We start from the raw sequence: 26459 nt of genomic DNA on the forward strand, positions 1-26459 counted from the left end.
AAGGACCAAGGCTGTTAAGCCAAAGGTGAAAAGATGGTGTGTCATACATGGGCATTGTCCTCATGAAACGGACTGTTGCCCCTTTGTTATTGAAAAGAGGAAGAAACTAGGGAACCCAGCTAGTTCGGGGGAAGTTCAGGGCCGCGCGCAAAAGTAATTAAAATAGTACAGTCCACCGATGCGTGTGTGGCAGCTATTACTAAGGTGGACTTATTATCTATTCCTTGGATCATAGGGAAAGGCCAACTGTCCCTGATCGTAGATACAGGGTCATGTACAAACATTATTTCTAGTAAAGCGTTGGAAAGACTTAAAAGTGAAATGCCTCTAACAAACTGGACATTATCACCACCTGATGTAATGTTGACAGGTGTGACAGGGAGTAGAATGAAGATTGTAAGCCAGGTGCCGTTGACATTGAGGGCAGGTAAACGATCTCCTGTTACGTGCTACGTTTTATGTGGTTGAGGATTTTCCTCTGCCAGCCGATGGGCTGTTAGGCTTGAAACCATGGAGGAGTATGATATAGTAATACACCCTCAAAGACATTCCATTTCCTTTAATGGGAAAGAGTTTGTAGGCCTTAATCCCTCAGCAACACGAACTGGAACTGGCATCCAATCAGGAGCCGTCCAACCAGTTGTGACCCCGACAAGTGAAGCGTCAAGGGAGTCCCCGGATGCACACGAAGCGGAGGGTATGGGCTGGAAGAAAGTCAGGGCTATAGTGAGTGGTAATCACCACTTACCCAGTCGAACTGTCTGTAAAATTCCTGTCCGAGTACCTGACGTGTCGGTGGGAACTGATGTAGCATGCTTAACTGAGACTGTGAAACATAAGGCATTGTCTCTGGAATCGACTCTGACTAGCGTTGGCCAAGACCAGAAGACGCCCCTCTTCATCGCAAATATGAGTGGTGGCACAGTTAAGCTCAGAGATGGTTGTTATATAGGCGACTTGTGCTATGGTGCCCCCATAAAGGAAGTCGACGACGTGCCGGTGATCTCTCCTGTAGTTACATCTCAAGCAACGACTCAGTCGGAACCCGTACGTCTGGCTAAGGAAAAACAGCTGGAGCAATACGTGAAGGTCACGGATAATGTAGACCATAAAACACGACTCCTAGCCCTCCTTAGAGAATTTTCCAACGTAGTAGCACTTCCAGGAGAAGCGCTGGGTAGGGCAGATAGGGTGAAGCATCATATTGTTTGTGCCCTGGTACAAATCCAGTTTATGTGCCTGCATACCGTCTACCGCACAGCCAAAGGAAAGCAGTGGATGAGGAAGTTGAAAGGATGCCTCGTGATGAAGATATCCAGCCTTCCTCCTCGCCTTGAAATGCACCACTCTTTCTAGTGCCTAAGATGGATGGTGGTGTGAGACCTGTTGTGGATTTTCGGCAAGTGAACAAGACAGTACCGGATCGTTACCCGATTCCGCATCTGCGAGACTTACTTCAACCATTAGGTAAGGGAAACTGTGTTTACTTGTCATGATCTAGCGTCAGGGTATTGGCAGGTGGAGCTGACCGAAGAGTCGCGTCCCATTACTGCTTTTAGCACTCACCGTGGGCACTTTGAATTTCTCCGGATGCCTTTTGGACTGAGTAATGCTCCTTTAACATTTCAGCGGATGATAAACCAATTGTTTGGCGAGATGTTAGAGCAAGACGTCTTAGCGTATCTAGATGACCTAATAAATTTTCCTACACCACAGAACAAGGATCAGATAAGATCGTTCCTAGGCCTCACTGGCTTTTATAGTAGTTTTGTCCACAGGTATGCCATCATAGCATCACCTTTAACAACGCTACTTAAGAAGGACGCTGCATGGAAATGGGGACCCTCGGAAGAGAAAAGCTTCAACGAGCTCAAACAAGCCATGTCAGAAGCACCCGTATTAGTGTTTCCTGATTATACTCAACCTTTCTATCTGTGCACGGACGCCTCAGGTCTGGGTCTGGGAGCGGTGTTACAGCAGAAGGATGAGCAAGGAAAGACACATACCATAGCGTATGCTAGTAAGGCATTAAGACCCCCAGAGAAGAACTATTCGACGACACATTTGGAGACATTAGCAGTCGTGTGGGCGTTAGGACATTTCCGGGATATTATCTTTGGCTACCGGATAATTGTTTTAACTGACCATGCACCCATACGCGACTTGTTTAAAGGAAAAAACTTGCACGGTAAGGTTGCGCATTGGTTTGGCAAGGTAATGGAGTTTGATCCAGAGGTCAGATATTTACCAGGCCGTCAAAATGTTGTAGCCGACGCGTTGAGAAGAAACATTGCTGCTACCATAGCCGAGGATGTTGCTCTTGCTGAGTATTCCTCAGACACGGTAAAAGCGGAACAACGTAATGATGCGATGTGATCTCAAGTCATCGCCTTGGAGTCTGGCGACGAGACTTGTCTACCTGAACTCCCAGTACCAATGACTCACTTCCATCTTCAACAGGGTCTTGTATAAGCAACCCCCAGGGAAGGACACTGCATATCAGTTGGTTGTTCCTGCTACCTTACAGCAAGCCGTGCTACAGTTAGTTCATGATGTACCTCCAGCGGATCATCCCGGTCGCGATAGATGCATACGTGAGGCAAGAAAGAAATACTATTGGCCGACCATGAGGAAGGACATAGAAGCCCACGTCAGTCAATGTGTCAAATGCGCGGAAATACGAGGAACGACGGGACTTCCGACTCCCATCTTAGAGTATCCTCTACCGGAAAAACCCTGGGATACAGTCTCCATTGATCTCTTAGCATTGCCAAGAAGTCGTCAAGGTTCAAGTTATGTACTGGTGGCAGTGGACCATTTCTCACGATTCACTGTTTTAGCACCTTTACAGACGAAAACTTCAGAGGAGGTGGCGCACGCTTTTGTGACTTCAGTGATTTGTCCATACTCTACACCTAAGGTATTGCTCAGCGATAATGTGAATTAAAGCAAGTCCTAAGAGCAATGGCCTGGTGGAGAGAACAAACAGGAAGATACTGGAAGTCTTGAGACCAGTAATAACCTCAAATCAGGAGGATAACTGGGAAGACTGGTTACCACATGTAGCGGCGACCATCAACTCCTCAGAAAATAACTGGGAAGTCTCCTCATTATATCCTTTATGGAGAAGAGAAAGTGTTACCCTACGATTTGTTGGCTGGACCTCCTACTCCAGTATACAACGAAGACTACGCAAAGGTACAATTGTTGAATTTCCAACGTATACACAGTGAAGTACGGAAAAGATTAAAAGCCTCAAGAGCGGAGATGATGGCGAAACAACACAAAGGTAGTCAAGAAAAGACGTTACAGGCAGGCCAGAAGGTCATGATCCAACACCCTGAGAGAATTTCCAAGCTCAGACCTAAGTTCCGCGGACCATATACCGTTGTGGAACGAGAACATGGAAATACTTATAGAATAAAGGATGAAGCTAATGGAACTCAGGAGGCAGTACATACTGATAGGATCGAACTAGTAAGTCAAGAGCTAGGCCTATCGTCTGATGTGTTGTGCCCTCTGTCTTCGTCGCAGTCTATGTCGTCATCCGTACCTGTCCCTAACCAAGAGTATCGCAGCAAGCTACGATCCCACAACAAGAGTGATTAAGGGAGTATCTACTCTTGCAGAAAAAAAATGTGGCTATGGCTCATACTCCTCGTGCGTTCCTTGGGGTGGACCTATGGAACGACATCGGACATGGACACGACTGAGTTAATGCCAGGAGCACTGAAGAGCCCACTTGGAGAAGTCGTGGTAGTGGAAGATGCAGTATGCGTCTACTATCCAATGGAAGGCTATCTCCAAATGCCAGATATTGTCAAGGAGGTCTCCAAGGGCTTGTCGAATCTCAGACAGCAACTATTGGAAGTGGGAAAGATGTTTAATCGAAACCCACGACTGACGAACTCTGACACTGAAGCTTTGTTGAGCTTCAGACTAGGCATATAGACAGGCTCACCGACAGGCTCACTAACTTGCATGTAGCTTTACCTACCGTACACTCTGATCTTTCCAAGCATGTCCATGCACGTACTAAGAGAGGACTTGTGGATTTTCTAACTCTTTGGTACGGCATTAGATAAGGATGTAGTGCAATTGGGTAGACAGATGCATGACTTGACACTGGCCGCTAAAGCCAATAATAGATTAATCATGCATGTGTATAAACAGTTAGATGAGTTCACTAACAAAGCTAACGAGATAATTAGGACTACCATCTAGTAGAGCTTATGAACAACATCCAAATTAACCTACCAACCCTAGCTAACTTGGTGTTATTTGCTGAGTACTTACATGCTCTCGACGAGTCAACCACTGTTTTGGAGAAGCATGCAGCCAATATGGTGGATGGCTTAATCAATGCAAGTTTGAACAGGGTTAATGCTTTATTGCTGCCTAATAATATACTAACAAATGCACTTGATATAGCTATGTGGAAGCATGAACTTATGCCACTCTTTGATCTGAGTCAACTGGAATATTATTACCCATTATTAGAGGCCCAGTTGACCCATGAAGGCATCTTGATATTGGTACCTATGAGGAATGCTGTAATATACCAGGCATGGAGGTTCATTTCCTTCCTTTTGCTACTGCTAATAATACACTTGTTGTTATTGAAGAGGGTCCAGAGGTGCTGGTTGTCTCAGATGACAAGAAATATGTAGCAGAAACGACTGTGGATGAATTTGAGAAGTGAAAGGCCTCATTTCTTGATCTCCATGTATGTCCTGCTTTCCATTTTGTCTTCGTACCATTAAAGGTAGAGGAGTGTAAGAGGGCCTTGTTGGACACAAATACTTCCTCTGCTCTGCAACGTTGCACCTTCCAACCCATTCAGTTGAAGTCAGTTTTCCATGCTCATATTCATGCGAAACAGTACTTTTACTTTCCTGAGACAGAGGATGTAACTGTGATTTGTGCCTCACAGAATCAATTCCTTACAGTAAAGGGGTACTATATTGCACCTGATTTTTGTGAGTTACACAGTAAAGAGATAGCAGTTCTGCCTAGCAAGCATCATCTAGCTTTGACAGTGAACTTCTCATCCCAGTTACGACCCTTTTTACCTTCATTCAATGTTACTTCCTTGAATGTGAACAGGCTGTCTCATGTATTAAAGGAGCTTACCTTCCTCTCCCACCTGAACAGGACTGATTTAGAGCCTTATGTACTGTCCTATCTTCCTTCATACCTTTCTCCTTCCTATTTTGGTCCTGGCATTGGTCTTCTACTTATTGTGGTCTTGTCCTGTGTTTGTGGTTTAGGCTACTATTTAAGACGCCAATTAAGGAACCCACTGATACCACGTGTCCGTACTCGAGGATTGCAAGTGGATGTTCCTGAATAGTTAGCTACCCTACACTATGGTTAGGCTACACGGTAGTTAGGACAACAATGTCGACGAGGACGTCAATGGTGTGGCCGAGCGATGTTCTGGTGTCAACATCTTTTTCCATAAGAAGTTGTAGTATCACACACTTTACATAATAATTTTTAAAGCTGTTTAGTCATAATTAACAGTGTGTAGAAGTGTGAATGATGAAAAACCAAATATCATTTCGCTGTTAGCTGTGGTATAGAAGAAGGTGGATGGCAGACCACAAGGGCCACCCTGTTTCAATTATAAAATGAACGTTAGGAGAAGTGAAAAGATATCTGAATAGTGCATAAGTGTAAAGTCCTGGGGAACCATTTATTATGTTGGTATATGTGAATGTACTTAATATCATTTAATAGAGGTGTATAATGTGCCAGTAGAGTTGTCATTTATCTCTACTTTTTGCATAAGCCCAGAGTATATGTAGATGCTTGGCACCTCACTTTTTAGCTGACCTCAGCACCGCGCCCTAGTCGGCTCGGTGAGTGTACAGCGTCAGAGGCCGTTTTACAGTTTTAAAGGGAGGTTGTATCGCTCTTACATATCTCTCGGGTCGCAGTTATATTATTCTGTGCCCAATAAAGAGAGATTTAATCTGCTTATTTCTGTCACCTTACGCTACCACTTAATAACAGACCAGCTTCCACCTTCTCGTGGCAGAGGACCTTTGGTGGGAAGTGTCGGGCAGTGACGGCGAGTAGCTGACGTGTACTACAGACAGTGTCGTCGATCCAACACGGTGGTCTAGTTATACTAAACAGCAGAACACTTAATATGTAGTCAACTGCTACTCCATAACGGCTACATTAAATTGGTGGCCAGCAGTGCGACGATACATTTTATTGGTGCTAGTGGTGGCACGATATTTAGTGCTAGCCATGTACCGATACATATACATATATATATATATATATATATATATATAAGCAACGTTGGGTCTGGTTAGTACTTGGATGGGTGACCGCCTGGGAACATCAGATGCTGTTGGCATAACGTTCTCCTTACGTGTCAAGTGGGGTTGGTGGAGGATTAGTGCCCCTCCCTGTAAAACAATTAACTCTAAGCCCTTGGCCACCCTTCTTGGGATACATGGCGTCTGGCAATGATGATGATATTATATATATATATATATATATATATATATATATATATATATATATATATATATATATATTATGCGAGGAAGAAGGAACCAAAGGCCATGAGCCCATGAGCCCGCAGTAACAGTTCCCTCCAAGAGAAAAACAAAATACAAGAGAGAGACAAATTCAAGATCCATTCATTTCGAGATGCCTGGACACACTGCGTTTGAAAGACTGGAGATCATAGGCAGCAGAAAACACAGACAGAGGGAGACAGTTTCAGAGTTGACCTGTTGCATAAATGAAGGACTGGGAGTAATGGTTAACTCTTGCATTAGAGAGTTGGACAGAAAAGGGATGAGAGTTTGCTGCTAGACGGGTGCTACGCGCCCGTCGTAGAGGTGGAGGAATGCATGCAGACAGTTCAGAGGAGCAGTGACCATTAAAGTAGCGATAGAAAAGAGATAAAGATGCAACAGTGCGGCAAAGACACAGAGGTTGAAGGGAGTCAGTAAGAGGAGAAGAGTTAATGAGACAACAAGCATTTAACTCCACCCTATTGAGAAGAGCTGTATGTGGGGAGTATCCCCACACATGAGAGTTGTACTCCACACAGGGACGGATACAACCCCTGTATAGAGTCAACAACTGTGCAGGGGTAAAGAAAGAATGGAGTCGGCTTATCACACCCAATCTCTTGGAAGCAGATTTTACAAGAGATGTAATATGATCTTTCCAAGATAAGTCCCAAGTAAATGAAACCCCAAGCATGTTCGAGGATGATGCAGGATTAAGCTGAATATTATTAAACATTAGTGGGAATACCTGTGGAAGCTTTTGACGGGTTGATAGGTGTAAGAAATGAGTCTTAGATGCATTAAAAACAACAGGATTATTTTTACCCCAGGCAGAGATACGAGCCAAGTCAGACATTAGGTGTGCCATAGCCTCATCCCTTGTTTGTTGAAGTAACTGTTGAGATGGGCATTGCATGAACCGAATAGAAACGTAAAGGGTGGAGACATGCGTGTATGAGTGGATAGGGTTAGATGTACAACTTAGAAGGTCATTGATGAATAAAAAGAGAGTTGGTGATAGGACAGAGGCCTGAGGAACACCACTGTTGATAGATCTAGGAGAAGAACGATGGCCGTCTACAACAGCAGCTATAGAACGACCAGAAAGGAAGCTAGCGATGAAGGCACAGATAGAAGGATAGAAACTGTAAGAGGGCAGTTTGGAAATTAAAGATTTATGCTAGACTCAATCGAAAGCCTTTGAGATATCAAGTGCAATGGCAAAGCTTTCGCCAAAGTCCCGAACTGAGGATGACCAGGAATCTGAAAGGTAGGTGAGAAGATCGGCAGTGGAGCGTCCCTGACGGAACCCGTACTGACGATCAGAAAGAAGGTTGTGATAGGAAAGATGCCTTAAAATTTTTCTATTGAGAATTGACTCGAAAATTTTTGAAATACAGGACGTTAAAGCAATTGGACGATAGTTGGAGGGTTGGGAGTGGTCACCCTTCTTTGGGACTGGCTGAATGAGAGCAAACTTCCAGCAAGAAGGAAAGGTACAAGTTGACAGACAAAGGCGAAAGAATTTGCCTAGGCAGGGTGTAAGCACAGAAGCACAGTTCTTGAGAACAACAGGAGGGACTCCATCAGGCCCATATGCCTTGTTAGTATTGAGGCCAGTGATGGCAGAAAATACATCAACTGAAGAAATTTTAATGTCAGCCATGAGGACGTTAGAGGCAGGAAGTGATGGAGGAGCAGCACCGGAATCGTCTAAGGTGGAATTGGAGGAGAATGTCTGTGCGAAGAGATCTGCATTATCAGTAGAAGAAATAGCTACAGAACCATCAGAGTAGAAAAAAGGAGGGAAGGATGATGAGGTAAAGTTGTTAGAAAGGTTTTTGGCAAGGTACCAGAAGGAACAGGAAGAATTCGAGTTGGAGTTGAGAGCATTTAGTATGGATGAAATTATTTCTAGCAGAGCGAAGAATAGACTTAGCACGATTCCAGGCAGAAACGTAAAGATGATGTGATTCAGGGGTGGGTTGGCTCCTGTATCTTTTGTAGGCTCTCTCCTTGTTGCGGACAGCATTAGAACAAGCGTGATTAAACCAAGGCTTTCTTGCGTTAGTCAAAGGATATGAGAAAGGAATGTATGCTTCCATGACCGAGAGAATAACCTCCGTAACGAGCAAGGCACACTCAGATGGCTCCTGGCCATGGAAGCAATAATCATTCTAGGGGAAATCAAAGAAGTACTGCCTGAGGGCCTCCGAATCCGCGTCTCCAAAATGCCACAGACAACATTTCCCTGGAGGGTCTACAGGCAGTACCGGAGTGATAGGACAATTTTTTTTTTTTTTTTTTTTTTTTTTTTTATGTGTCCGACTCTGGGCATAGGCTTCAATGCCTGTTATCAAGGCCCAGCAGTCCTCCTACATACCATACACCTCTACATGTCACCACTTCGGCGCTAACACCCACCGTCCATATTGAATACATGCTAGGGCTGTCTCATACAGGACTGGTGTATTGGTATTAGCGGGGGTATTTTTACGACATGTCGGCGGGTCTTCTGGTAGATCGGTAAAGCCTGATTTAATGAAATTCAAATCCTTAAACTGTTCCCTGCCCCAGCCGGGATTCGAACCTGGGTCCGTAAGGACTGCAGGCCACCTCTCTACCGATAAGGTTGTGATCGGAGGAGCCCAACGGAGAGAAAAGATTAACAGTGTAAGCAGAAGGATTAGTTGTATGGAAGAGGTCAAGTATGTTGGAGCTCTCTCCAAGGGGGTCAGGGATATGGGTAGGGTGCTGTACAAGCTGCTCTAGGTCATTAAGGATAGAAAAGATGTACACTTGTTCACCAGGTGGATCAGTGAAAGGAGAGGAGAGCCAAAGGTGGTGGTGAACATTGAAATCTCCTAGAATGGAGATTTCAGAGAAAGGAGAATTGAATAGAATGTGTTCCATCGTAGAAGTAATGTAGTCGAAGAATTTTTGATAGTCAGTAGAATTAGGGGATAAGTAAACAGCACAGATATATTTAGTCAGAGAATGACAGGAAAGCCGAAGCCAGAGTGTAGAGAAATCAGAAGAATCGAGTTCAGGAACACATGGGAAAGATAAGTCGTTGTGTATATATACAGAACAGCCACCTTTGGCTTTGAAATGAGTATAGAGAAAGTAGGAGGATACAGAAAAGGGTTTGCTGTCAGTTGCCTCAGACAGCTGAGTCTCAGTTAGAAAAAGAAGGTGAGGTTTAGAGGAGGAGAGTTGGTGCTCAACAGAGCGAAAGTTAGAGGATAGGTCGCGAATGTTGCAGAAATGAAGAAGAAGAAAAGAGTCAGACAGTGGTTCCAGGCACCTCGAGTCGTCACCGGGAGAGGGGCGGAAGATGGGGGCATTTATGCCCCCCCCCCCTGGTGACTCCGAGGCTGTGATGAGACGCCATGATTTCTTTTTTTTTGAATATTGGAAAAGGAAGTGTAGTGTGTACTGTGCATGTAGTTTGGTGTAGATAGAGAAATTTATGTTGGAGAGCATGCTGGCCTACTCTGTGTAATTGAGACATATATATATATATATATATATATATATATATATATATATATATATATATATATATATATATATATACATTCAATCGGTAGAGAGGTGGCCTGCAGTCCTGACGGACCCAGGTTCGAATCCCGGCTGGGGCAGGGAACGGTTTAAGGATTTGAATTTCATTAAATCAGGCTTTACTGATCTACCAGTAGACCCGCCGACATGTCGTAAAAATACCCCCGCTAATACCAATACACCAGTCCTGCATGAGACAGCCCTAGCATATATTCAATATGGACGGTGGGTGTTAGCGCCGAAGTGGTGACATGTAGAGGTGTATGGTATGTAGGAGGACTGCTGGGCCTTGATAGCAGGCTGTGAAGCCTATGCCCAGAGTCGGACACATAAAAAAATAAATAAATAAATAAATATATATATATATATATATATAGTTACCGGGAAATCGAGATTACGGAAATAAGCCCGGTTGTGGGAAGGGTACTGGGTGTAGGAAGCCCAGTGTCAGGATGGTAAAGAAGCTCCTTTTCCTTCACTCATACACACAGTACCCCTCCCTTTTCCTGCCTCTTATGGACCACCTACCTTTACACATACACACACACACACACACACACACACACACACACACACACACACCTGTGTGTGTGTGTGTGTGTGTGTGTGTGTGTGTGTGTGTGTGTGTGTGTGTGTGTGTGTGTGTGTGTGTGTGTGTGTGTGTGTGTGTGTGTGTGTGTGTGTTCATATTTTCCAAAAACTTACCTCCTTCCGTACCCCATTCTTACCTTACGTACAATATGCTGCTACATGTCATGCTCTCCCCTCTTACTTTCAGTTAAATTCTCGTTCACTCTTTCTCCACAAGCTGTCCCTCCCTCGTGAAGTAATTTGTTCCTCCTAACTCTTACCTTCAATCACACCCAATCTTGCTCTTCATATTGAATTTCCACATCCAGTCACACACGTTCTCCAAAAACTTCCTCTCGTCTCACAGTCCTTCCCTAATAAAAACATTATTTCAAGCACTCATTTTCACAAGCTTATCCTTTTTACCACTATTATTACAGTATACACGCAGCTTTTATCAGGTTCTGCTGTATTGCTGCATAATCTAATTACACATGGACTAGAGAGAGTGCTTGCTATTTGTTGTTTGACTTTATCTCTCCATCTGTCGTGTTGTCTATCTGTGAACAAAATATAGTTTATTTGATTTTAACCAAACTTATTTTAAGGGTTGAGCGTCAGCCCAGGGCAGTGGTCCCCAACCTGTAGCCCGCAGGCACCATGGCGCCCATCGAGCCTGAATAAAGCCAGCGCCCTTGGAAATTTATGATATATTTTTCATATTTTCCTAGACTTTATATATATATATATATATATATATATATATATATATATATATATATATATATATATAGCTATATATATAGCTATCTCTCTCTCTCTCTCTCTCTCTCTCTATCTATATCTATATCTATCTATCTATCTATTAGATATATATCTATATATCTATATCTATCTATCTATCTATCTATCTATCTATATATATTTATTTATTTATATAAAATCTATCTATCTATTTATCTATCTATCTATCTATATATATATTTTTTTCACTGAGAGAATCATAACTGTCCTTTTTTGAGAGAGAGAGAGAGAGAGAGAGAGAGGTGGGCAACCGACTCTTATATCTCGCGCGACTTCAGGTTCAGGGCGTTTTTCCGAAGCAGGTCGTGTCTTGGTCAGTCTGTGACTCTCAGCTGGTGTCTGCCTATTGGGTCGTTGTGGTGTTGTTGGTTGCCCTGTCCAGCAGTCGTGGTCTATCGGTTGCACGTTACTGGGCATTGTTTTCCAAGATCTATAAATAATATCTAGCCTGTTTCAGTGCATTAAGGGAAAAAATGGCATCAAGTTCAAAGAGGCGAAGTCACAATTACGCTTTTCAAGATGAATGTGAAGATTTTTTTCTTTTTAACATTCAATAGAAAAGTGTGTTTGCCTTTTGTGTCATGCTACTGTAGCAGTCACCTTGATAGACAATGTAGAGCGGCATTTTATTTCCGTTCATAAAAAATTAAAGTACTCAATATCCAGCTAACAGTACTCTAAGAAGTGAGAAAGTGAAACGGTTGAAAAATGCGTCGTTTGCCCAACAAGACACCTTCCGGAAACGAATGTTTCAAACAAGAGGAGCAACTGTTGCATCATTTAGTGTTGCTCATGTCCTTGCAAAAAAGAGAAAACCCTTCGAGGATGGTGAAACTGTGAAAGAGTGTTTGGTTGCTGGTGCTGAGTCTTTGTATCAAGATTTCAAGAATAAAACTGATATTATAAGTGCAGTATAATCTGTGCCTGTGTCAGGAAACACAGTCACGCTTAGAATAGGGGTGATGTCAGAAAATGTGTCCGATTAAAGAAGAGCTGATTTGGAGAAGTGTGTATACAGAACTTCAGCCTCCAGTTTGATGAATCGACAGACATTGTGGACACAGCTCAGTTAAGTTTACTTGTGCGTAAGATTTTTGCTGATAACAGCGTGAAGGAAGGTTTCTTGGTACTCCTGCCTCTAATAGGAGTAACTCGTGGTAAAGATGTTTATCAAGCTTTTAAGTTTTGTGAATGTATTCAAAGTTAGTGTGCCTCTTCAAAAGCTTGTCGATAACAGCAGAGGGTAACAATGTTGGTTTTGTCACACTGTACAAAAATGACCCTGCCTTCCCACCGTTCATTAGTTACCATTGTATCATGCACCAGCCAGCTCTATGTTCAAAATTAAATTAACCTATCTATCTATCTATCTATTTCCAGACGCCTTAATCCCGTAAGGGGTGACTACAAACAAATCGCCTCCATGTCGCCCTGTCCCCCACCATTTCACTGCCCTGCTCCCAGCTCACACACCCCTCTCTTATATACCTCTCCACTCCATCCCTGCATCTCATCCTTGGCCTCCCCCTCCCTTTCTCCTCCTCCGCCTCACTCACAAACACTCTTCTCGTCATCTCACTCTCCATCCTCTCCGCATGGCCAAACCACCTCAATGTGTTTCCCCTGACGCTTCCTATCACATCCACATCCACACCACAACGCTCCTTCACTTCCTCATTTGTCAGTCTCTCTCTCCATGTGACTCCACAGACTCCTCTCAAATAGCTCATTTCCACTGCTCTCACTCTTGACTTCTGTCCCTCCAGCAAGGTCCAAGCTTAACTTCCATACGTTAAAGTTGGTATCACCATACTGTCATGTAGTAACTTTTTCACTTCCATGCTCACTTCCCTGTTTCTTATCACTGCTTTCAAGGAACCAGCAACCTTTCTTCCTTGTTGCTCTTCACCCTCTAAACTTCCATCCTTACTCATCACGCTACCCATGTACTTAAGCGCACTCACATTTTCCATTTCCTCCTCATCCAACCTCACCGTACATTCACTGACCACTGCTCTCGAAGTGCATAACATTACTCTTCCCTACATTCACCTTCAGATTCCTTTTCTTACACACTCTCCTAAACTCATCCACCGAGCCTTGCAGCTCCCCTTCGTCTTCACTTAACAACACAGTATCATCTGCAAACAGTCCAGTGAGTTTCCAAACACTGCCCTCTCTCATTAGGGCCACTCCAACATCCACTGTCCTACCTTAAAAAGAGGATCATCGGGCCGGTCATGCCGTCTTGGAGCTTTGGAGTTATAAAACGTGATCATATAATGAAGGTGGTTGTGAAAATTGTTAATTTTATCCGTGCTAGACCTCTACAGCACAGGCTGTTTAAGGCTCTTCTAGATGAAGTGAGTGCACAGTATGGTGACCTAGTCTTATACACAGAAGTACGTTGGCTAAGCAAAGGAAAGGTGCTTCATAAAATTTAACAGCTGCTTCCTGAAATCAAGACTTTTTTGCAAGAAAAAGGAGAGTCAGTGATTCACAGATTTAGCATCTTTGACTGATGTCATATCAACACTGAAGGATTAAAATGTGGAGCTGCAAGGAGAAAATAATGAAAACTGTTTAAAAAATGATAAGCTATGTAAACGACTTCATCAGTATGCAAAAGTTGTGGAGGTCTCAGATGACTTGTGGGCTTTTGCAGCACTTTCCTACCCTGCAGAAATGGCTAAACTTAGAAAATGGAGAGGAATGTTTATGCATACACTGATCATCTTGGCATAATTCTGAATAATTTCAAGAAGAGGTTTGCAGATTTCACCTTTGTACTGCCAGCAGCCACTTTCATTTCTAAGCCATTTTTGAACTGCGATGGTGAGACTACATATCAGCTCGGACTGATTTTCTAGCTAAATGAATGGAAATAAATACTTTGCAAAGTGACGTAGAATTAAAAAGCAAACTTGAACAGCCAGAATTTTGGGCATTAGTGGATTCCGAGAATTTTCCACTTTTGAAAGAGATTTACCAGAGACTAAATTCGTGCTTTGGTTCTACATATATGTGCGAATCAGGCTTCTCAACTATGAAGATATTGAAATCCAAGTATAGGTTAAGTCTAGTTTACAGTAATCTAAATGACTGCATGAGAATAGTAGTCACAAATATCACTCCTGATATCCCCAATCTAGCGGAAGAAATGCAGACCCAACCTTCTCACTAAAGATAAATGCATAAATTTTTCATAACTTTTGTAAGTCTAGTCTGAAGAATGTGTGAAAAGACATATCTTTTACACTTCGTGTGTGTGTGTGTGTGTGTGTGTGTGTGTGTGTGTGTGTGTGTGTGTGTGTGTGTGTGTGTGTGCGTGTGTGTGTGTGCGTGTGTGTGCGTGTGTGTGTGTGTGTGTGTGTGTGTGTGTGTGTGTGTGTGTGTGTGTGTGTGTGTGTGTGTGTGTGTGCGTGTGCGTGTGCGTGTGCGCGTCTGATTTTTATTCTGGCGCCCTGCATTATATTAACATCGGTAAATGTGGCCTGAAGCCTACAAAGGGTTCAGGACCACTGGCCTAGGGGATGAAATTATTTTAAAAGAATATATAGGTCATAGGTTTAGATCAAAATGCTAAGGTTAACTAAAAAAAAATATCCGATTAAAACCAAACTTGTGGAAGGATTGAAGTGTAGACGAGAACGAAGGGATCCGATTTTGCAAACAATCATTTTAAGACCAAGGTCACAGGGCACGGTGAAATTTCGACCCATGTGTTTGTGTGTGAACAAAGTAATGACCAGTTCTGAAGTATCTTGGACCACACTTGGTGGACTGGTTGAGGACCAACCAAGTGTGTTTGTCATCTCCAAATAAACTTCCTTTGACACTACATCAAGACCTTTGGATTATTCCTAACTTGTGTGAGAGGGGTGGAACAAACTGGTGGCTAGAGGTGAGTCGAATCCCAATCACGTTGCCTATGTATATTCACCCTGCAGTTGCCACTTGGCCACACCTTGCCTGCTTCCTCTACTGGTTCTCTGTTCCTGCCCAGTCTACAGCCTACCGCACAGATCTCTGTTCACCTGGCGTGTGGTTGTGTGTGGTACATATTTTGAGGGAGATTCTGCTATAGTGATTTCCTGACCTCTACCCATGTGACGATCTTCAACCCACATCAGCAGCTACATTGCCACGCCACCAGTAAACCATACTCTAACCACTACCAGCTCTCATGCCAGTTTAGTTCTAGAAATCTCTCACCATTGCAACCGCTAAAACCACCCCACCTCACCCATAACGCTACCACATCCCACCAAGCTTTGCTGACTCCAGCCCCAGCCACCCAGCCAACCGGCCAGCCAGCTAGCCAAACAGCCCTCTTACTCCCATCAAGCTCCCACCTCCACCCCAGCACCTCCACCACCTTCACAGGGTCTCGGGAGCATGGCCAACCAGCACAGTCCACGTCATTGTTGCTTTCTCTACTCAACATCTTCCTTGTGATCACCTACTGGCCGCCTCTGGTAAGTCCGTCTCAAGAGCGATGTCGTCCCCCTCACTGCCCAACCAACGCCTCAGTTCTCTCTGCTGGGAGGAGATTGCCGTCTCACTCTACTGCAGTCACTCCTCAAGCCAACTTCTCGTTTTCTTCAGTGACGCTTCAGTATTTAGTAGATGTGCATAATGTTTTCATTTTATTTACCCATTCTTTCACTTTCTGCAGAGATTATCCTTCTCTATGGATTGTGATTCATATCGCCATTCATCTGCTTTCATTCTCTAAACACATTTGCCGATTCTTATTAATCAATCTTTTCTTTCATTTCATTCATTACTCTCCTCCCTCACCTCTCATTGTATTCATTCTTCATCCAAGCGATTTACTTTCCTCAATGCTTTCATTGTGCATATTCCCCTTCACCTTCATTGTACATATTTCATATTCCCTCATACCCTCATTGAATAATATACATTTTCATTTTCATAACTATTAATATAAATTTTATTACTTAACTACATGACATACTTTTTGAAATATGATCTCTCTCTTGTTTGCCAGCAACTTGAGACTGAAAATGAGGGTGTTGATCTCGGTGACGTAAATACCACCACTCGTTTCAACAGGTGTCCGTCTGTAAAAATAGGCAGCAGAACGCCTTGCCGGGCATAGAGGTTTCATTTCCAGGCCAGGACTTAGAAAGTATTCACTATAGAGTCATGAAATTTCAAATATTTGTGTGTCTTTTGATAGGTAGAATGCTGTGTCTTCAGTAGTTTTTTTTTTTTTTTTTTTTAATGAAAATGTAAACAAAAAAAATTCAGAGATTTCACTGTGACCTGCACAGGGAATCTGAAGGGCCCAGATTACGTGTTTCAAGACTTTCTCCTTACTCCCACCTTTAAAGAAAGGTTGGGGGGGGTGAAGTCCGTTGTGCGTTTGGTTTACTGTATGTGCAGGGAGGTTGGGGGGGGTGGTATGTGCTTGGTGAGACGAAGGGTTCCAACAATGTAGCGTTGCCTATGTTTAACAGGTTGTTCTTCATTTATATTATGCAAAACAGAATGTAACAGATGCCGGGCACCTTGCAAGGGAAGATGAACAAGACTAAGTCAAAAGCAAGGCCGTACACTTCAAGATCCCAGGACACATTGCATTTAAGCACTTCAGTTCAATGATGATACTCTTATCGCATTCCTGTTTCCTTCATGTGATTTTATTCAGCTTGAGGGGAGACTCTTAGAACAATTGGGGGTTATAAATATTTTTACCCCATGAAGAAGTGAGATCTTTCCAAAGTCAGATCATCTGGAGGTAGAAAAATATAATTCAAAATGAAGCCATCTGATTCGTGACAATAAAGAACTGGAATATATTGTCAGATAAAGAGACAGAGACAGTGTGCTCAATGTGTTCTGTTGATCAAAAAAAAAAAAAAATTAATGTTTTTATCACTGAATTTTTTTAGTGTACACGACACGAAACATTAATAAAATTCTTGTGCAACCTCTCATGTATGTACAGTATAAGCCTGCTACTTTGATCATGGCAGCATTAAGAAGGGACTACTGGCAACATATAAGAAATATTATTTGTTACGAAATAAACCAACGCAAACAACAGCAACACTCATTGTGAAACCATCCAGCCCCTGAGGAAAGATGCTTTTGATGGTGTGAACATGAAGGACTTATAACACGAGTTTCCCCTCCCAATGCAGATTGATACAACATGCGTGAAACAATAGGATTTTTTCAGCAAGATTTTGTAATTTTTCCATGAAAGATCACGAAAAAAAGAAAAGACAAATATTTTCCACACACAGTAGGCTACCCGAGCAACATTATTACCTGGTATCCTAAACTTGCACAGGCCGCATATTTCCGTGCTGTAAGCCTCTTGATACAGTTCTTTCCGTCTTCGCAGGATGATCGTCCTGTAGTTCACCGGTTGCCCTGAATTAACCAAACCTAACCGACCCCAATCCTCTAACCTAACAACCTACCAAACCTAAACCTTCCTGGGAACGTGAGTGCCCAAACAGACTACAGTTGGGATTCTTCGGAGGTTTGAGTCCTCGCTGTCACATGTCACTCATTATATTATTATACATCCAGTCAATTGATTCTTGGCTTTCATACCTACATTATTTTGTCTTTCACTGCCCCTATCATTATGAATGATGAAAGTGTTGGAAACTTATTAGAACAATATTAACTTTTATTCTCTGGGTAATTGCAAACAACATATCGTAGTTACAAGCAGTTTCTTTTAACCTCTTCAACACGAGAATGTCTTGCTTATTCCGTTCGAGGTAATGCACATATTTTTTTTTATTTTATGCAAGGACCTCTTAAGGTTACTTGGTGATTGGGTTAATGAAAACTATAACAACTTCAGTTTGAGAAATCTATCTCAAGGTGGACAATATCATCTGAAGATACAGCAAAAAAAAATATATATATATATATATATATATATATATATATATATATATATATATATATATATATATATATTCTATCAGAAAAAGAGGGATAAAGGTGTATACGAGGTGTCGTGGGATAGGAACATACCAGTAAATGCCTGGAGGTCCTTTTGCCGTGGCCATTCTTTAGGAGATATGACGAATTGACGTCAAAGAACAGAATTATATTAAATTCTGCAAATGGTGCCTGCTGTTTGAAGGGACGCTAGTTGGATCTTAGGCTAAGACAAAGATGAGTTTGGAGTTTGAATGTGGTTTATAGTTTACTAGTATTCCACAAGAGTGACTGCCATGCCATCAAAATATCCCCGCTAGTACCAGCACACCCTGACTGAGGCCGTCCTAGCATGTTTTCAATTTCGACAGTTATACCGTTGAAACAGGGACATGAAGCTATGCGTGGCACGCAAAAGCGATGATATGAACTGTCGAATCTGTGCCTGAAAATGGACAAAAAGTGTCTAAGGGAGGAAATAGTATGCAACCAAAAAGGATGCCGCATCGAGCAAAAGCTGGAAAACAATTCACAGTAATAATGAAAAGCTAGAAAACAGTTAACTCTCTCATAATCTGGACTACTCTGTTTTTATTCAAGCTAACAATAATATTGACAATTTCATTCAACTGAGATTGGTCATAGGAGCCTGAGAGTGTTAATATCATCAGTACAGTAAAAGTTCTTTAATCTGGACTGCAATTGCCCACGGATCTTCGGGATTATCGGATTTTCCGGACTATCAGACAGATACCTGAAAATGTTCAGAACACACACCAGAAAATAGTAATAAATCAAAACAATTAAAAAATGATCGTTTTCTTTACTTACCTTTGTAAAGTAGTGCAGATGTAGGCTGTTTGAGGTCCAGAATTGGATAGTTCAGCGGACCGCTTTCGGCTATTGTTCGATATTTTTCTTATTTTTTTCCCGATTTTTCTCGATTTTTGTACTCAAAAAAGTTAAAAATGACCCTGGAGTGAAAATTCTGATCCATCGGGTTTTCCAAACCATCGGATGCCAGATTATCGGAAGTTCGCTTTATTAAACCGCTCGTTGTTGGGAAACTGCTAATATTCTGTGTCTGCTAACGTCACATGATTTTATTCACCAGTCATAGGAGTCAAGTGTCAATGAAAAACGGTATACCTCCAGCAATCACGTCGGCAATATTTAAAATCGGCAACTACTTTGGGCAGTGGTAATTGTAAGCCTGGCCAAGGGGTTTAATATTCCCTCAGCCTAATTGTGCCGACCATGACCTCCCTATAAACAACTTGAGCGTACTTACAGTGCATACCTCCGCAAAGCCTATATCAGACAACTCGGATTTTCACCAATGTTTAATCAACTTTTCCTTGGGCCATGACATATACATATCCACAAAATTTCATTGTAATCTATTGGTAACTCATTGTGATATTTTATGCAGCAGCGAATAATTTATATGAAGGTGAATACATAACCTCGAACTTCGTTGACGGAGGTAGTCAGCAACATCGCAGAGAGAGAGAGAGAGAGAGAGAGAGAGAGAGAGAGTTACTTTACCCACGGAAGTATTACATTAAACAAAAACTGTCTCATAAGAATTCGAATGTACACTCTCTAAACACTTCAACTTCTCTGAGTGGCGCCTTAGACCAATGCTCGTACCAGTCAAGTAAGTTGTGTCAGTTCATAAATTACGCGGTCGTGTATATCAATTTCTGTCCAGTGATTCTGAGTTTCATTCAAGCTTTCATCTGACGATTATATTCAGTCAGTGAAATCCCACTGGTAGCTAAAGGGTTAAAGAAAGAAATATCTAATCCCTCTAGCCATAAAGAATAATCCCTCCTGTGTTGAATGAAATGTAAAGGTAGCACCAATATAATGAAACTGATGCCATCAGGTCATATAAGGCTTAGAGACCGAAAGGTTATTCGAACAGAATAGTACCGTCTGTCGGTAGTTACGTAATTTTCCTGCGTTTTTGGTGCGCTTATAGAAGCACCTACTATTAATTAAGACCGAAAACTACAAGCCAAGAACTCGAATCACGGTTCCATTATCCTTAAAGTCTGACGTCATTATTGGCCAGAGTTTCCTGCCAAAAATATATATTCGTCTTTTACAGCCATTTCGTTTGTTCCGTGTTTTTATGTTTTTATGCATTTTTACATTTTTTAACCGTGCAAAATATGTAACTATTATTATTAAATTTAATAATCCACATTCTTTGTGCCCTCCCCCCCCCTTCCACACACACAAGAGAGAGAGAGAGAGAGAGAGAGAGAGAGAGAGAGAGACGAAAACAATAAGCCAGGGAACCAAGTGAAGATCCCATTTAGAGATTAGAGGTGAACGTGATGGTGGTGGCAGAGCGCTGGACAAGCAGTGGATGGCCGCCATCACCGTAAAGTGGAGATTACGAGGAGGCGAGTCACACTTTTACCAGTTAGTGAGACTGTTCCGGGTGTATTATTGCGAGGCGGCGAGTCACACTCTCACTCGCGCGTGATGATGTTAATGGTTACAGGTGTTTTGTTGCTAATGTGTCCGCGACTACTGCATCACCTGTTCTTCCTTGTTTCACTGTTGTTCCTTTTAGCATGATTCTCATGTGATTATATTCGAGTCTCAATGTCTAAAACCGACTGTCTGCATTTTATCTGCCTTGTGAGTCACGACTTCGATCGATTTGTAATGATCTGAACTGATCTGATGGTCTAAAAACACTATAAATAAAGGACCTGAAGCATTTATCATTCTTCCATCACCCAATCTCTTTTTTTTTTTTTTTCCCAGCAGGTGCTTCGGAAACCCGGCAAGGCTACTCAGTCCCGATATGTAAGGCGAGAGTGACCAGGCTCGCTCATCCTTGACTGGCGTTAAGTGAGCAATTAACTCCAACCACACTTCGAATACTTGCTAATTATTACAGGCTTAGTCCGGTTGTACTGCCTTAACTTTTTCTTTCGTTTAATAACAGAACAGAGGAAGGAAAAACAAACGAGTTAAAAAACACCAAACCACAACAAGTTATTTGGTTTTATGGTTAAAACCCAACATGGTAAATGATTTTCTAGTTTACAGGAAACTGTTTGGCTTGTCACTCAGCACAGAGTCACCAGAAGGCAAGACTACTTCAGATGGCAAATGGGCGTCCCCACTTACCAGAAACCTGAAGGACCTACACTGTCAAATAACCTATATACCTGCATATACGAGGTGTCATATGAGAGGTATAAGGAAAAGAGAAACAGGGCGAGACGTGTTGTGCGTGATGCTAAGGTGGCAGCAGATGAGAGGTGGGGTAGCCGGTTGACTGAGAATTTTCAACAGAATAAGAAAATGTTTTGGAAGGAGGTGAAAAGGGTGCGAAAGGGAGAGTCTGGGAAGGAAGAGTGAGTAAAAGCAGAGGATGGAAGAATGTTAACTGAGATGGATGCAGTGAGGAAGATGGGCAGAGTATTTTGAAAGATTGTTAAATGTAGAGGAGGAAAGGGAGGCTGAGATTGTGGCAGATGGAAGGGTGCAAGGAATAAATGTGTTGATGTGTTTTGGGCGTTCATGGATTTAGAGAAAGCATATGATAGAATTGATAGGGAGGCTTTGTGGACTGTTTTAAGATTGTATGGACTTGATGGTAGGTTACTAAAAGGGGTGAAAAGTTTTTACGTAAGTAGCAGAGCGTGTGTAAGAGTGGGAAATACTGTGAGTGATTGGTTTCCCGTGAGAGTGGGGCTGCAGCAGAGATGTGTGATGTCGCCTTGGTTGTTTAATATTTATATGGATGGTGTTGTAAAGGAGGTGAATGCAAGAGTTTTAGGTGGAAGTCTGAGTCTGGTGAATCTTGATGGTAGAGAGTGGAATCTGAAGCAGCTGCTGTTTGCAGATGATACTGCACTGGTGGCAGATTCAGAGGAGAGATTGAGGCAGTTGGCAGAGGAGTTTGGAAGGGTGTGTGAAAGGAGGAAGTTGAAAGTAAATATAAGAGTAAAATGATGAAGTGTACGAGGTCGGTAGACGGTAGGAGGATGAATATAGTTTTGAATGGAGAGTTGCATGAGGAGGTAGAGTGTTTTAAGTATTTAGGGTCACATGTTGTTGTTGATGGAAGAATAGATGCAGAAGTGAAGTTTAGAATGAATGACGTAGGAAACATGCTGGGAGGAATGAGAAAAGTGTTTAGATGTCGTTCGCTTAGAATGGATGTAAAAAGAAGGCCGTATGAGGGTGTTGTGGTACCGACTGCGTTGTATGGGGCTGAAACATGGAAAAGGGTGTAGTAGAAAGGAAAAGTTTAAATGTAATGGAAATGAGGTGTCTGAGGAGTATGTGTGGAGTGACGCATATGGATCAAGTGAGAAATTATAAAGTGCGAAGGAGAACTGGAGTTGTTCGGGAGATGGCTGATCGAGTTGAGCAGAGGGTGTTGCGATGGTTTGGGCATATGGAGAGAATGGATAATGAGCGATTGGTGAAAAAGATAACTAGATCTGATGTGAGAGGTGTAAGGCTGAGAGGAAGACCACGAATAGGATGGATGGATAGTGTGAAGAGAGTGTTGCATGTGAGAGAAATGTCTGTTGAGCAAGGAAGAGTGGCTGTGCGTAACAGAATAAATGGAGAGAAACTGTGCATGAATAAATGATGACGCAGCCCTGAGGGGATATTCTCCCGCATTTGGTCTGACCAGCTTATCAGGTCAGTTGTAGCAGATTAATAACACGGGCTAAATATGACAACTTATTTGCACAAATGAATATCAAATGATACAACTAGCATACTCTTTTGTCATCAAAAGCGTATATCATTCTGTCTATGATATTAAGCTTCCCTAAATATAATAAGCCAACTGTCGGATTGGAAAGTGCTCGCAGCCAGAGACCAGAGATCGCTTCACTCCCCCTCCCCCAGGAGGGAAGGAGACGACGGTGGGTATGATTTCGGGGAGAGGGAAAGAAATCGTGGGAAAGCTTGTCGGGTAGTAATTCAAACATAATATGATACTGTAACTACATGTAATAATATCATAATCACCTGTTAATCAGTGTCATGAAACGTGCTTACCTTGATTCACATATGTAAACCAGATAAGTTGTGGTATATCGTCCTTATTTTCACGTGGCCGATAAAGAAACTAGCTACAAAGGAAAATACTGCTGATACTGATACTATCGGCACATCTGCAGTATGCTATGGCAAAGCAGTATACAGTTCTCAAACGTGTTGGTTGATTCTTTCGTGTTCGTGGTTTTGTTCGTTGGCACTACAGTCGAGTGTTGGGGTGGTGGTGAAGGAGTGTAACATATCATATATTATTGGAATAACACATCCACTTGACATGTGCAAATTATTTAGTGACATTAAAATCAGTGTATTGTTAGATTTATGGTTGTTTCTAATTTTTTTATCCGCCTTTATGTGAATTTGATATCTCCATAATGCCACATTTACACATTATTGCAGATTACCTCCTGGTGTGTTATTGACGGTATTGGTAATTCACGTGAATGTTAAATCATAGATATGAACACAATACGTCGGTGCTAACACGCCTACCAAGCAACTTTCTTAACGGGGCTGGGTGGGGGTGGGGGTGAGGGTGGGGGTGGGGTGTGGAGGGTGGGGGGGGGGTGTGGAGGGGGGTGGTGGGGTCTGGAGGGTGGTGGTGGGGTTGGAGGTGGGTGGGGGTGGGGGTGGGGGGTGGGGGTGGGGGTGAGGGTGGGGGTGGGGTGTGGAGGGTGGGGGTGGGGTGTGGAGGGTGGGGGTAGGGTGTGGAGGGAGGGGGTAGGGTGTGGAGGGTGGGGGTAGGGTGTGGAGGGTGGGGGTGAAGGTGAGGGTGAGTGTGAGGGTGGGGGTGAGGGTGGGGGTGAAGGTGAGGGTGGGGTGAGGGTGAGGGTGAGGGTGGGGTTGAGGGTGAGGGTGGGGGTGAGAGTGAGGGTGGGGTGTGGAGGGTGGGGGTAGGGTGTGGAGGGTGGGGGTAGGGTGTGGAGGGTGGGGGTAGGGTGTGGAGGGTGGGGGTGGGGTGTGAGGGGTGGGGTGTGAGGGGTGTGGTGTCTAGGGTGGGTGTGGGGGGTGAGGGGTGGGGGTGTAGGGGTGGGGGTGTGGGGGTGGGGTGTGAGGGGTGGGGTGTGAGGGGTGGGGTTTGGGGTGTGAGGTGTGAGGGAGAGGGTGGGAGTGAGGGTGAGGGTGAGGGTGGGAGTGAGGGTGAGGGTGGGGGTGGGGTGTGAGGGGTGGGGTGTGAGGGGTGGGGTGTGAGGGGTGGGGTGTGAGGGGTGGGGGGGGAGGGGTGGGGGGTGGGGGGGGGGGTGTGGGGGTGGGGTGGGGTGGGGGTGTGGGGGGTGGGGGGGTGGGGTGGGGGTGGGGGTGGGGGTGTGGGGGTGGGGGGGTGGGGGTGAGGGGGAGGGTGGGGGTGGGGTGTGAGGGGTGGGGGTGTGAGGGGTGGGGGTGTGGGGTGTGAGGGGTGGGGGTGTGGGGTGTGAGGGGTGGGGGTGTGGGGTGTGGGGGTGTGAGGGGTGGGGGTGTGAGGGGTGGGGGTGTGAGGGGTGGGGGTGTGAGGGGTGGGGGTGTGAGGGGTGGGGGTGTGAGGGGTGGGGGTGTGAGGGGTGGGGGTGTGGGTGTGAGGGGTGGGGGTGTGGGGGTGAGGGTGGGGGTGGGGGTGGGGGGTGGGGGGAGAGGTTGTTCGATTCCCTGCTCTTCTCTGGCCATGGCTTTAGCCAAGAGGGGGGATACCGATTGCTGCTCACGACTGTACATGCTTTACGAAAAGAATGAGCATAGCAATAGCGTAACCACGTGAGTTCAGGTCACTCGAAATCTAATTATTCACCTTTTATAATACTTCCAATATAACATATTACCCCTTTACATGTTATACAATTGCTTTTATAGATGTACATGCTTTACGAAAAGAATGAGCATAGCAATAGCGTAACCACGTGACTTCAGGTACCGTCATTATTTTTTCAACTCAAAATCTAATTATTCACCTTTTATAATACTTCGAATATAACATATTACCCCTTTACATGTTAGACAAGTGCTTTCACCTTCTGCTAACTCACACTACGCCTAACATGAACACCACGAGGACGTGTTGCCTCCCCCACTCTCGCTTTCACGAATCTGTCTGCGCTCTCCCACCCCAACACTTTCACTTTCTGCTGCCCTAACCATCCCCACACCACTACTTCCTGCCACAGAACACACAGAATGAACATACCTGTGGAACAGTCGCGATGTGCCGTCTGTCCCAGTCCCACGTGGCGATATCTTTTCCTTCCCCAGCCAGGAAAATACGCCACCATGTACTGCTTCCTCGTCCTCGTCCTCGTCCTCATCTGATGGTAGGTGTTGCTGCCTAGATGCAGCACATGGTACAGGCTGGCCGTCCCCTGCCCTCCTATATGTAATATATTTGACTTTCCTTGGGGAAGGGACCTCCTCATCACTGCTGCTGGTAACCTCCTCAGGCTGCACATAATCGACATCGAGGGTGTCGTCGTCCATTGGGGAATCACTATGCCCTGTAAAGGTATCCAGGGCGACTTGTATCTCCTAGTCTGACAGCCCACGACACGCCATGTCTGACCTGGGTGACTGCTGACAGGTAAGTGGAGGATCACAGGGTCTGGTGGGGTTAATCTGGGTCTAGGGGATTATCCACCTGGCGGCGAGTAGGTGAGGCTTGTATAGGCGGGCGAAACAAAAATCAGGCGCAATTTTTGAAAAATGTGAAAATTATGCAACTTGCAATGTTGCCGCATTAATTCACGTCGCCGGGACATGAGTGCACATCATGTGCAGACGTTAATTCACGTCGCTGGGACGGCGCGGGTTAAACCAGGCTTTACTGATCTACCAGAAGACCCGCCGACGTGTCGTAAAAATACCTCCGCTAATACCAATTCATCAGTCCTGTATGAGACAGCCCTAGCATGTATTCAGTGTGGACGGTGGGTGTTAGCACCAAAGTGGTGACATGTGGATGTGTGTGGGAGGACTGCTGGGCCTTGACAGCAGGCTGTGAAGCCTATGCCCAGAGTCGGACACATA

Source organism: Coenobita brevimanus, chromosome 33 (assembly GCF_032717465.1).
Source record: "Coenobita brevimanus isolate Jiangsu-jjx chromosome 33, ASM3271746v2, whole genome shotgun sequence".
Lineage (NCBI taxonomy): Eukaryota > Metazoa > Arthropoda > Malacostraca > Decapoda > Coenobitidae > Coenobita > Coenobita brevimanus.